This window comes from Miniopterus schreibersii, assembly GCF_964146895.1.
Source record: "Miniopterus schreibersii genome assembly, chromosome: 21".
Classification (NCBI taxonomy): Eukaryota; Metazoa; Chordata; class Mammalia; order Chiroptera; family Miniopteridae; genus Miniopterus; species Miniopterus schreibersii.
The window spans coordinates 12673470-12686350 of NC_138123.1; positions in this window are offsets into that span (position 1 = coordinate 12673470).

Genomic DNA, 12881 nt, shown 5'->3' on the forward strand with positions numbered 1-12881 from the left:
TTACAGGACTTTACAGAGGACATCAATTAAGTTCTATAAAGGCAAGAGCACACTTTAAAATTTAGTATTTCGTATCATGACACTTTGTCTCAAAAGCGATGTGCCATTTGTCCTCCCGCCAATATTAATATATAAATGTGTTTGTTTTCCTTACCCTTAGCAATATCGGGCGTTATCAAACTTAAAAATTTTTGTTAATCTGACAAGTGTAAATAATATTTTGTTTTAATTTGTGTTTCGATAATTAAGAGTGAAGGTGACTAAGCTGTCACTGTCCATTTACATCTCCTTTGCAGAGATCTACCTGGTTATATCTTGTGCCAATTTTTCTTAAATATTGATCATTTTATTTTTTAATTTACAAGAATTATTTTTATGGTAAAGTAAATTACTCTTTGTCACGTTTTAAAAATAATTGCTTTAAAAATAAAGCCTTGTGACTTTGTATATGTTTTTATTTTGTCAAAAAGAAATGCTTTAATATTGTCAGATATATTGATTGTACTGATGACCCCACCCTTTCCTCAACAATTTGGCATGCCGTCTGCAATATCTCATTGGTTATTCGATGCACATCTTTTTGACATTTTAACACCTTTGAAATCCAATTGTCTTAAAGTTGATAGCATTTTATTACTGCTGTCGGTGAGGTAAAAGAGTTGCCGTTGCTTGTCTAGGCACAAATTGTTCGTAGTTGTTAATATTTTCATCACGTCCACTGCCTCATGCTATAATTAAGGGAAAGAAATTCAGTGGAACTTGGTTCAGCCCAGCCAAGTTGACACATGGCAAAGCCACTCGCCACAGATCATATGCTTTTTACATACAAATCGGTGAACTACATTTACTGAATTCTTAATATTTGCATCATGCCCACAATGTACTCCACCTGCTATTTATGAACTATTTGTATGTATTCCTGGGCTCCAGTGAACATAATTTTATTTACAATTTTTGTAGTGACATTTATTAGTGAGATTGGCTGTAAGATTTTCTTTTTGTTGCTATCTTTATCAAGTTGTGATCTGATATAGCAATATTATGCTAATTTTATTAAAATATTGAAAGTATTCTGTCTTAAAAATTTTTAAAACAGGTCTTAAATAATTTATTTCATATATCTTTAAAATTTCTAATAAAAATGCTGAAGCCAAGGACATAAATAAAAGTGATGAAATAAGATGCATTTCTGAACTAGTAAATGTGGAAGATGTAGGTATATAAAATTTCTATTTATATTCAATGAATATTATGGTCATTCCAAGGATATGGAACAATTTAAACTCTCACAAAAGAGAAGTGGAATGCCATTCAGTTGACTCTCCAATTTCTAATTTTCAGAGTTCTGTGGGAGGTACATGAGATATTTAATCATATATATTAATCCAATATGTATATATATAACAGATTTTCTATATATGGAGATATACATGTTTGAGAGACAGAGAAAACATTTATATTTTATCTTTTCCTGGAAATCAGCACACAATATTAATAAATAAATGCCCATTAAGTGAATGTTATAACTTAATGGCTCATTGCAACTACCATGTAAGCATCTCTTATGTATGAGACACTTTCCATACATTATCTCAATTACCATCATATACAGGTGAGGAAACAGAGAGATGAAGTGCTGTGGCTGAGAGCATGAAGTTGTAACGTGGTGGCAGAGCCAGTGCTCAAACCCAGGCCCATTTGACTCCCCAAAGGGTGTTATTTTGCCCCACAGTGCTGCCTCTAAATATTGGACCCTATTGGTAGCTGAATAGATAAGAAAACAAGACTCGATTATATGCCACCTGCAAGAGACCCACCTCAGATCAAAAGACTCACACAGGCTGGAAAAAAACAAACTTCTGGAGGACTTTAAAGGAGAGATCGACAGCAACACAGATCTTCCAGACAAAAATCAACAAGGAAACAGTGACTCTAAATGACACACTCGATCAGATGGATTTAATTGACATTTACAGAACATTTCACCCCAAAGCTGCAGAATAGGCATTCTCTTCAAGTGCACATGGACATTCTCAACGATAGACCACATGTTAGGACTCAATACAAGTCTCTACAAATTCAAGAAGACTGAAATTGTATCAGGCACCTTCTCGGACATTTACACCATGGAATACTATGCAGCTGTAAAAACGAAGGGTCCCTTACCCTTGGAGACAGCATGGATGGACCCGGAGAGTATTATGTTAAGCGAGAAAAGCCAGTCAGAGAAAGACAAGTGTTACATGATCTCACTCACATGTGGAATCTAATGAACAAAATAAACCGATGAACAAAATAGATCCAGAAACATAGAAGCATGGAACAGACTGAGGGATCTCAGAGGGAAGGCGGGGTGGATGGGTGGGTGGGTGGGGAGAGATTAACCTAAAAACTTATATGCATATATGCATAACCCTTGGACACAGATAGCAGTGTGGTGAAGGCCTGGGGGGAGAGGTGCAGGGGAGAGGGGATCAATGGGGGAAAATAGGGGACATTTGTAATACTTTCAACAATAAAGATAAATTTAAAATAATAAATAAATAAATAAATAAATAAATAATAAAAGCCTTACTGCAGTCCAAGAACATACTTTGGCTGCCAGTAATAATCTCAAATATCAATAACTAGGTATAGATTTCTGAGACTATATGTGAAACATCAAAAGCCACAATATTCTTGTTATTTAGGTACCTACCCATCACTGAAAACCAAAATAATGCATTATGAAATACCAAGGGAGAGAAACTATGCTTTCAGTAAACATGAAAGCAACATGCATATGGCAGAAATGCCTACTTTCATGGGCTAAGCTAGGTACTTTCCAAAGAGTGCTGTTAAAAATGAAAGGTATACATTCATTTCTCTCTCACATGTCAGATAAGAGAGCATTTCTGTTTTCTGTCTCAGGGTTTCACCAGAACTAGAGGCAGGTTTCAGATTAAGATCAGATGCTCTCCAGGGAACATGAATGTGTCCATCATTCAGTTCTGAGTCAAATCATCAGCATATCACAGGCTCTTAAACTTGCGTGACCTCTGACGTGCACCGAGGCAGGTACAACTCTGCTCCCTGCAGTAGTGGGAGAAACCTTTAGACACTGGACATGTGTCATATTCATAGGAAAGCTGCGGGAGAAGTTTCTGCTTGGCTCCTGTTATATTCATTTGTTTTACCCAAACAAGTTGATTTATTTAGGGATTTACTAATTTTCCCTGGCCAAACATGTTGGTCAACCTTGATCTGAGCCAAACAGAAGTAGGCCATGCAGTTTACCAGGAACAGAGACAAAAGGAAAACTTACTTGAAGTCGGGTAGCTTGACTAATCACATAAGGAATTTGTTCTACACTTGCACACACCCTTCATCAGAAATTCTAGGCACTCAGACTTAAAATTAAGAAAAGAAAGGCAACACTTTCCATTATAGTTTAATCAGTTCATTGGAAAACATCTCATAATGAGAGCTAGATGTTCATCTAAATCAAGTCTACATATATTTATCAAGTGTCTATTATGTGTGTTTTTTTTTAAAAGGGAACCAAGTAAAAAGAAAGGAAATATGTCCTCTAGAGTGAAGAGTGGAGGTGTGTTTGGTCTTCTTTCCACGAAGCCCTGTTTCCAAGAGCCCACATCAGACTGAGCTTCAAATGACTGCATCTTCCAAAGTTCTGCTCACTAAAGAGATTCACTATGACAAACAAGTTTATCTTTAAAGCTAGAGAAGAGAAAAGGGCCTAGAAAATGTGGGTGGAGAGGAGACCCCTGGCTCCTGATCAGAGGGCAACCAGCACAGGTGCTGGCTCTGTCTCCCCAAGGACCCAACATAAAACTGTGAGAGACGCAGGTACAGATAGAGGATTCTCAGGTGTGTGTGAGGGAATGGACCACGCAGCCCGAGGGGATGGCCAGCGAGGCCTCAGCCTGGGGCCCAGAGAGCCAGACCAGAGCTGTCAAATCCTAACTTAGCTTCTGCCCCGCACCGCCTTGGGCAGATCACCATGGACGCACGAGCCAGGCAGCTGGGGTCTCAGGACAGGATTAGGCAGCGAGGAGCCCAGCTGGTCAGGCAAAGCAGGTGTTGAAAGCAGGTGTCAACCAACCCCTGCGCCCACTCCCACTCCAAACACCAGGGCTCCTGCACTCGAAGACGACTGCTTCTTCCCAGTGCTGCAGGGCCCCTAAGATTTTTAAAGAGCAAAGGAAAAATATATAAAATATAATCTCAGACAGAAGACGGGAAATGCAAGAAGGAACACAGAGCAATGAAAATGGTAAATATTTGAGTTAAACCAATCCATATTGATTTCCTAAACTAATAATAGTATCTTGTGGGTTTGAAACATATAGAAAATTTTAAAGAATGACAACAATACCATACAGATCAAAAGGAGGAAAATGCTACCTGCATTGTTTCGGAGGAAGACAAAAGTACCAAGTCACAGGCTCTGAGTGTAGGACGAATGCTGCAATCTCTAGGGAGCCGCTAATAACAGTATGATGGGACATGACCAGGAGGCTAAGAAATGGAAGGAGGGCTGGAGGGAAAGAATTTTTAAAAATTAAGTCAGTTGCCCAGCCAGGCGTGACTCAGCGGTGGAGCATCGCCCTAGGATCCAGGAGATTGGGGTTTGATTCCCAGTCAGGGGGCGTGCAGGAGGCAGCCAATCCATGACTCTCTCATCATTGATGTTTCTCTCTCTCTCCCTCTCCCTTCCTCTCTCTGAAATCAATAAAGATATATTAAAAAAAAGAAAAAAAAAGTGGGCAAGAGACTTCAACAGGCCCTTCATGTGAGAAGCTATCCAAATGATCACTGAACATATGAAAACATATTTCATCACTAGTGATCAGCAAAATGTAGATTAAAGTCATAATTCAGTACCATTACACACTTTGTGGGGTGATAAAAGAAAGAAATAAAAATACCAGGGAGCTGGTAAGGATGTGAAGCGCCAGGAAGGCTCATACATTGCTGGTCGGCATGTGAAGTGGTCTAAGCACTTGGAAAACGTTTAGGCCCTGTCTTTGGAAGTTGGATCTGTGCGTGCCTTATGACCCAGCAATTTTACTCTTGGCATATTCACGCACGAAGAATCTTATACAAGAATGTTCATAGCGGCACTACTTGCATGTAGCCAAAGACTCAAAATAACTGAAATTTCCTTTAATAGTACAACAGATAAGCAAATATTCAGCAATGAAAATGAACATCCACAGCTGCCACTCACATCAATGTGGCAGAATTTCACAACTATAATATTGAACAGAAGAAGCCATACATAAAAGAATAAATACTCTTTTATAGAAAGCTCAAAACAAAAAAAAAGACACTAAACAATAGTGTTAAGTTTGGCTTAGTGGTTACATTAGGTAGCAAGGAAAGACGCAGTCATTGGGAGAAGAATACCGTTTTTTGGTATTGTTAAGTATAGATATTAGAACTTCAAGAAAAGCCCCAAATAGATAGACATCTATATCTTCCAATCCAGTGAAGAAGAAAAAATAAGAAACAAACCCATAATAAAATTTCTAATAATGGAAGAAAAGAGAGAAAAAAATTAGAAAAAGTCAGAAAGATAGAAAACATAAAATAATTCAGCAGAAACAAATCAGATCAGTAATTATAATCAATGTAAATGTACTTAATTGTCAAAATGCACGAAAGAATGAGCAGGTATAAAGAGCGCCTGTATCATGACTTAATATATACTATATCATGGCAAAGAAGTTAATTCACCAAGAGGATATAATAGTTCCAATTTTTATGAACCTAATATCATACCTTCAAAACCAATAAAGTGAATTTTGGCAAAACTACAAAAATGATACAATGGTCATTCTATCATCACAGGGAAAGAGTCTCATGCACTTTTCCCAGTAACTGAAAGGTCAAACAATTGAACAAGCAAAAAGTAAGGAATAGAAGATTTAAACAACACAATTAATAAGCTATAATCCTGCACCCTGTACAGCCCTACACCCAACAGTTGTGAAAAAACAAGGCATTTATGAAAACAGATGATGTATTAATTATAAGTCTCAACCAGTTTTACCATTGGCCTGATAAAGACCACCTTTTCTGATCTGAACACAATTAAATTTAGAAAACAATAATAAAAGCTAAAATGAACAAAAAATAGCAATCATTTGGAAACTGAAAATAAATAGGTCAACGAAGAAATCACTGAAAAATTTTAAATGCTTAAACATAAAAAATGAAAAATTACTCATGAATATTTGGGGCATGTAACTAAAGTGGTCCTTACACAAGTAAAGTGCTGCTTACATGGATATTTGTGCCACTGAACTCACACATTATAAAAGAAGCGAGGCTGAACTTTGTGAGCTGAGCAGGTGGTTTCTTTAAAGAAAAAGAGTGGCTTGCTAAAAGAGGTTTAATCTTCTTTGAAAATCTTCAGGCCCTGCACTGTGATTTTCCTGCTGGGACTTGCAGCAGACTTCTTAGAGCATCCGAGTCGGCTCAGATTCTCTGAGCAGCTTGGAATCTGCTGAGGCACCGGACCAAGCACCAGAACTGTTTGCATTGCAGTTTGGACCAGCTGAAGAACCTTTTTGCTCTCGGCACAAATCAGAGCTGGCAGCTTTCTCAGCCGCTTGGCAAGTGTATTAGGGCAGAATAACAGGAAATTATAAATTTTACCTCCAGAATTCAAAGAGGCTCAGCAAGTATTGTACCACCTTCTCTGTCATTCTGGGCAAAAGATGGAATATCTTTCATGTGACTTGGGTGAAAATATATTGACACTCTAACCTACTAAAGGCATAACTTCTGTCATGTGGCAGGATCTTGTATTTTTGTAGATTTTTATTTTCATGTGCTATAAATATGTGCTGTAAATCCATAGCATCTTGGGTGCCTGCTATTCCCTGCTTTCTGGATCCTACTGGCATGTCATCATCAATGCAGTAAATTAATGTGCTGTCTTGAAGAGTAAGGCAGGCAGTCATGTGTGACCCAGAACACGAGCTAAACATCCTGAGCCAGGATAGTAAACATGAACTGCTGTCCCTATCAAATGCAAGCAAATGTGTCTACTATTTTCTTAAATTATTTACATCCATTATACACAACCACACTTTCCTTCATGATTCCAATTTTCTAGAAGTTTTATTTATTTTTTTAAATTTTATTTTTCAATTAGAGTTTACATTCAATATTATTTTATATTAGTTTCAGGTGTACAGCATGTGGTTAGACAATCATATACTATTTTTTTTAGATTTAAAAAAAATTTATCTTTACTGTTGAAAGTACAGCAGCATCTCGGTTTTTGAACGTCTCCATTGGTGAACATTTCGGTTTGTGAATGCTGTAAACCCAGAAAGAAATGCTTCGGTTTTCGAACACACCTCAGAAGTGGAACCTGCCACATGGCTTCCGCTGAGGGCTAGATCCTGAGGCCCAGCTGTCGGCTGTTGATCCCTCAGTTTTCTAACGTTTCAGAACTCCAACGGTCTTCCAGAACGAATGACATTCGAAAGCTGAGGTACCACTTTATTACAGATGTCCCCTTTTCCCCCCAATTGATCCCCTCCACCCCGCATCCACCCCTCCCCTATCACCACACTATTGCCTGTGTCCATGGGTTATGCATTTAAGTTCTTTGATTAATCTCTCCTCTCCCACTCCCCCACCTCCACCTTCCCTCTGAGATCCCTCACTCTGTTCCATGCTTCTATGTCTGATTCTACTTTGTTCATCAGTTTATTTTGTTCATTAGATTCCACATATGAGTGAGATCTTGTAAAACTGAATCAGAAAGAATCAGAAAACCAGAATAGTCCAACAGCAACCAATGAAATCAAAGCAGCAATAAAAAAACCCCAGCAAACAAAAGCCCTCGACTGGACAGCCCCACAGGGGAGCCTTACCAAGCATTCTGCTTCTGATTACAGCAGTCCCTTTAACATTTCCTGCAGTGCTGGTTTGGTGGTGATAAACTCCCTCAGCCTTTTTTTTTTTTTGTCTGGGAAGCTCTTTATTTCACCATCTATTTTGAATGATAGTCTTGCTGGATAGTCTTGGTTTCAGATCCTTGCTTTTCATTACCTTGAATCTTCATGCCATTCCCTTCTGGTCTGTAGAGTTTCTGATGAGAAATCAGCTGACAGCCTTATGCGGGCTCCTTTGTAGGTAACAAATTGCTTTTCTCTTGCTGCCTTTAAGATTCTCTCTTTGTCTTTAGTCTTTGGCATTTTAATTATGATGTGTCTGGGTGTGGGCCTCTGGATTTTTCTTGCTTGGGACTCGCCATGCCTCCTGAACTTGTGTGACTTTTTCCTTGACCAGGTTAGGGAAGTTTTCTGCCACTGGTCACTTTCTTCCCCTTCTGGCACTCCTATGATGTGAGTATTACTTTTCATGATGTCCCACAGTTCCTCCTGTTTTTTAATTGTTTTTTCTTAAACTCTCCTCCTGTTTTTTGTTTTCTTTTTGGATCTCTGATTGAATGCTTTTTTCTACCCTGTCTTCTAATTTGCTGATCCGATCCTCAGCTTCCTGTAATCTGCTGTTTATCCCTTCCAATGTAGTCTTTATTTCTGCTATGTTATTCTTAAGTTCCTTCATAGTTTTCATATCTCTTCTCATGCTGTTCAGGCTTACCCCTTGAACCTGTCTCCAAGCTCCCCTTTCTTTGACTTTTCAGTGAGCTAACAGGCTCTGTTCTTTTCTATAATGTTTCTAGAGAACCAAAGCAGAGCACTGCCTAGACTGTCTCATGTTAAAGTTCTTATGTAGAAAGCAGTGGAAACTGACATTAACTTAAGCAATATGAAAGAATTTATTTGAGATTCTGGAGAGCAGCCAACATTAAAATAAAAGATGAGCCTGGCTGGGTGTGACTCAGAGGTTGAGCATTGACCTAGGATCCAGAAGATCACAGTTCAACTCCTGGTCAGGGCACATCAAACCATGTTGTGGGCTCGATCCCCAGTCAGAGGCATGCAGGAGGCGACCAGTCAATGACTCTCTCATCATTGATGTTTCTCTCTCTCTCTCTCGCCCTCTCCCTTCCTCTCTATGAAATCAGTAAAGATATATATATATATGATGAACAACGAATCCTTGGAGAGGACAGAAACCAGTCCAGTTTCAGAGATCTTACCCTTGGGAAGCCATGGACTTGCAAATGACTCAGCTAGCATCACCTTTCCTCCTAGGGTGTTTCTTTCAAAATCAAATTCTGGGAAAGAAAATGGATTTATTTAGGAGTGCCTAAAGGAAGTGATACTGGGCAGGGCAAAACAACATATTGTATAATACAACAATATAATAACTTAATACATTCAAATACAAGCCCAGCCCTGGCCAGATAGCTCAGTTGGTTTAGAGCATGCTCCCAATATGCCAAGGTTGTTGGTTTGATCCCTGGTCAGGGCCACACACAAGAATCAACCAATGAATGCATAAATAAGTGGAACAATAAATCAATATTTCTCTCTCTCTCTCAAATCAATAAAACAACAACAAACACAATAAATACAGTACCATTTTTGGAAATATGAAAAGTCTAGAAAAATGGGAAGTTGGGAACCTACTATGTGTGTACGAAAAGGGGCCACATGCTAACTTGACAAGTTCACGGAAGGCCTGCATGGAGGCCTTGCAAACTCCGAGACCTAAAATAACCATAAAGGATGGTCTGAAATTAAAACTTGAAAAAAAAAAAATCCTCACCCAAGGATATCTTTTCCATTGCTTTTCAGAGAGAGTGGAAGGGAGAGAGAAACATCATTGTGAGAGAGACAAATCAATTGGTTGCCTCTGAATGTGCCCCAACGAGGGCTGGGTATGGAGCCTGCAACCTAGGTACATGCCCTTGGGCAGAATCGAACCATGGACCCTTCAGTCTGCAAGCTGACTCTCTAACCACTGAGCCAAACCGACTAGGGCTGAAATTAGAATTTTTTAAATAAAAGAAGTTTATGGCAAGTAGTCATGTCCTAGGCAAAAACCTTCCTTGACAAAAGTCAATTTTTACTTTAACTAACCCAGTCTATTCTCTTTTGCATCTATGATAACATTCCTTTGAAATGTCAAGGTGACTCTCCTTTTTCCAGACCCCTCAGGGCACAACCAATGCACCAGGCTGAGACCATAAATCTCATTGTTATTGTTATTATGTTAATTGTTGACTGTTAACAATCTTTTTTTTTTTTTTTTAAATATGTCTTTATTGATTTCAGAGAGAGGAAGGGAGAGGGAGAGAGAGAGGTAGAAACATCAATGATGAGAGAATCATCAATCAGCTGCCTAGCCCGCAACCCAGGCATGTGTCCTGATCAGAAATCAAACCCTGATCGCCTGGATCCTAGGTCGATGCTTAACCCTGAGCCACGCCCGGCCGGGCTGTTAACAATCTTGTACCCACTTATGTAAAAGATTTGTCTATCATTTTACTTTCATCCAATCTCAGAAGTTTCCCTGCTTTGTTTCTCCCACCTCCCTAATCTATCACCAAAGGATTTCATGTAACCCCTTTATGCCTCCTTTGATTGTAATGTATAAAATAAGGTGCAAAACTGACATTTTCTGGACCATTTTCTCAATCCCTTGAGATTTTGCTTCCTGGTAATTGCTGTCAGTTTCACTCAAATGAACTCATAAAAATTCTTACAGGTTTGAGTATTTCTGACATCCACAGACTTTTATTTTAAATAATTAATTAGATAGATTCTTCTTTATTGGAAATGTGGTAGGCAGTTAGACAGATATGAGCAGGGCAAGGAGGATGGGCCAGGTACAGAAGGTCACCAGGGCGAAAAGCCCTGGGTGCCTAGCAAAGGAAAAATGTAGGGTGGCACCTCACCCCCAGGGTGACCTTTCCTCCCTTAGCCTATTCTTGTTTGGTCTTGCAGTTTGGACCCCCTGACCTTTCCTCCCTAGAGATAACATCTAGGCCTCAGTTGTATTTCAGCTCCACACCCAGAAAAGCAACAAAACCAGACTCGGTCGGGGTGCATGCGAGAGGGAACTGATCTATGTTCCTCTCTCACATCAATGTTTCTCTCTCTCCCCCTCCCTTCCTTCCTTTCCCTAAAACCAATAAAAACATTTAGATAAATAAATTTAAGCCATATTGCTTGATGCTTTCCCTAGGAACACTGAAGTGTGTGTGTGTGTGTGTGTGTGTGTATTTACAGGACTTGAAAAGACTGTTTCCCATCACTCTTTTAAAATATTTTTGACAGCTTTATTGAGATATAATTCACTTATTTATAATTCATTCATTTAAAGTGACCAATCCAATAGTTTTTAGTATACTCAGATATGTGCACGTATAATCACAATTTTAAAACATCTTCACCACCTCAAAAAGAAATCCCAGGTTTTTCTTTTTTTTAGCTATCACCCTTCCATTCCCTCTCCCATGTCCCTCAGCCCTAAGCAACTGTGAATCTTTCCATCCATACACATTTGCCATTCTAGACATTTCAAAAAAAACAACATGGAATCAGATACGCTATTTTGTCACTGGTTTCTTTAACTTAGAATAATGTTTCCAAGGTTGACCCATATTGTAGCACAGATAGTATTTCATTCCTTTTTATTGCTACATAATATTCCACTGTATGAACATACCATATTTTAACCACTCATCCATTGACAGACATTTGGGTGGTTTCCATCTTTTAATTATTGTGGTTGTGCTGCTATGAACATTTGTGTACAAGGTACAGGCCTAGGAGTGGAATTACTGGCCATATGGTAATTCTAGCTTTAAACCTTTGCAACCGCCAAACTGTCTTCTACAGTGGCTGCAAGGTTTTACAGTGTTCCTACCAGCAATGTAGGAGAGTTCCAATTTCTCCCCACCCCCACTAGCACTTACTTTTTATTATTGCCACCCTAGTGGATGGGAAGTGATATCTCATTGTGGTTTTGCCTATCCCTTTGTACTTTCTCAAATACCACCTTCCCTCTCCAGTGAAGACTGAACATCATTTTCTCCTGCATCCTAGCAGTGGTTGAAAAATAGATCTGTGAACTGGAATGTGTACACTTCACAGTACCACTCTGGACCCTACAGGTATCTTTTAAATATTATAATACCCCATGGAAACATGTCTGCTTCCCCCCTCCAGGGTTTCTGTAATAACTACATAATAAAGTAAATGTGAAAACAATCTCTTTAGGACCTATATTTCTTCTCTTTATTATATAATTTTTCGATACTCCAAACCAATTTTTTCTTAAAGACTTTTTTTTTTTTTTTTTTAATAGAGATAGAGGAAAGGAGAGGGAGAGAAAGAAACATCGATGTAAGAAAGAAACATTAATCAGCTGCCTCCTGCATGCTGACTACTGGGGATCATGCCAGCAACCCGGGTGTGTGCCCTGACTGGGCATCAAACCAGCAACCTTTAGGTTCATGGGATGATGCCCCACCATCTGAGCCATACTGGTTGGGGCCCCTCAAACCAATTTTGGTATGTGATTTTTTTTTTTTTCCTGTAAAAGTGACAAACACTTATAAACGGAATAAAAAACAGGTGGATCTGAAAGGCTTAGAGATTTATTCGGAGTCACGTGTGAGCAACTGGAATGCAACAACAGGAGGGGTGAAGAACACCACTCCAGGGGTAAGGTCTTACTGGAAATCTTTACCTTCCTCTCCCTGCCTTGGGGTGGTAGTATTCCTTTAAAGATAACAAAAACATGTTTTGCCAAATACCAAAACTATGTGTATACATCTAAAACAAGAAAACAAGGAGACCGCCAGGGGTGGAGATGCGTTTTGCAGGTTTTCACTAACGTGGAAAGGTATTTCCTGACAAAGGAGTGGCTACAGTTGGGACACCTGGAATATGTGCATATATGGATAAATGCATATGCAAATCGGTGCTGGGAAAGTG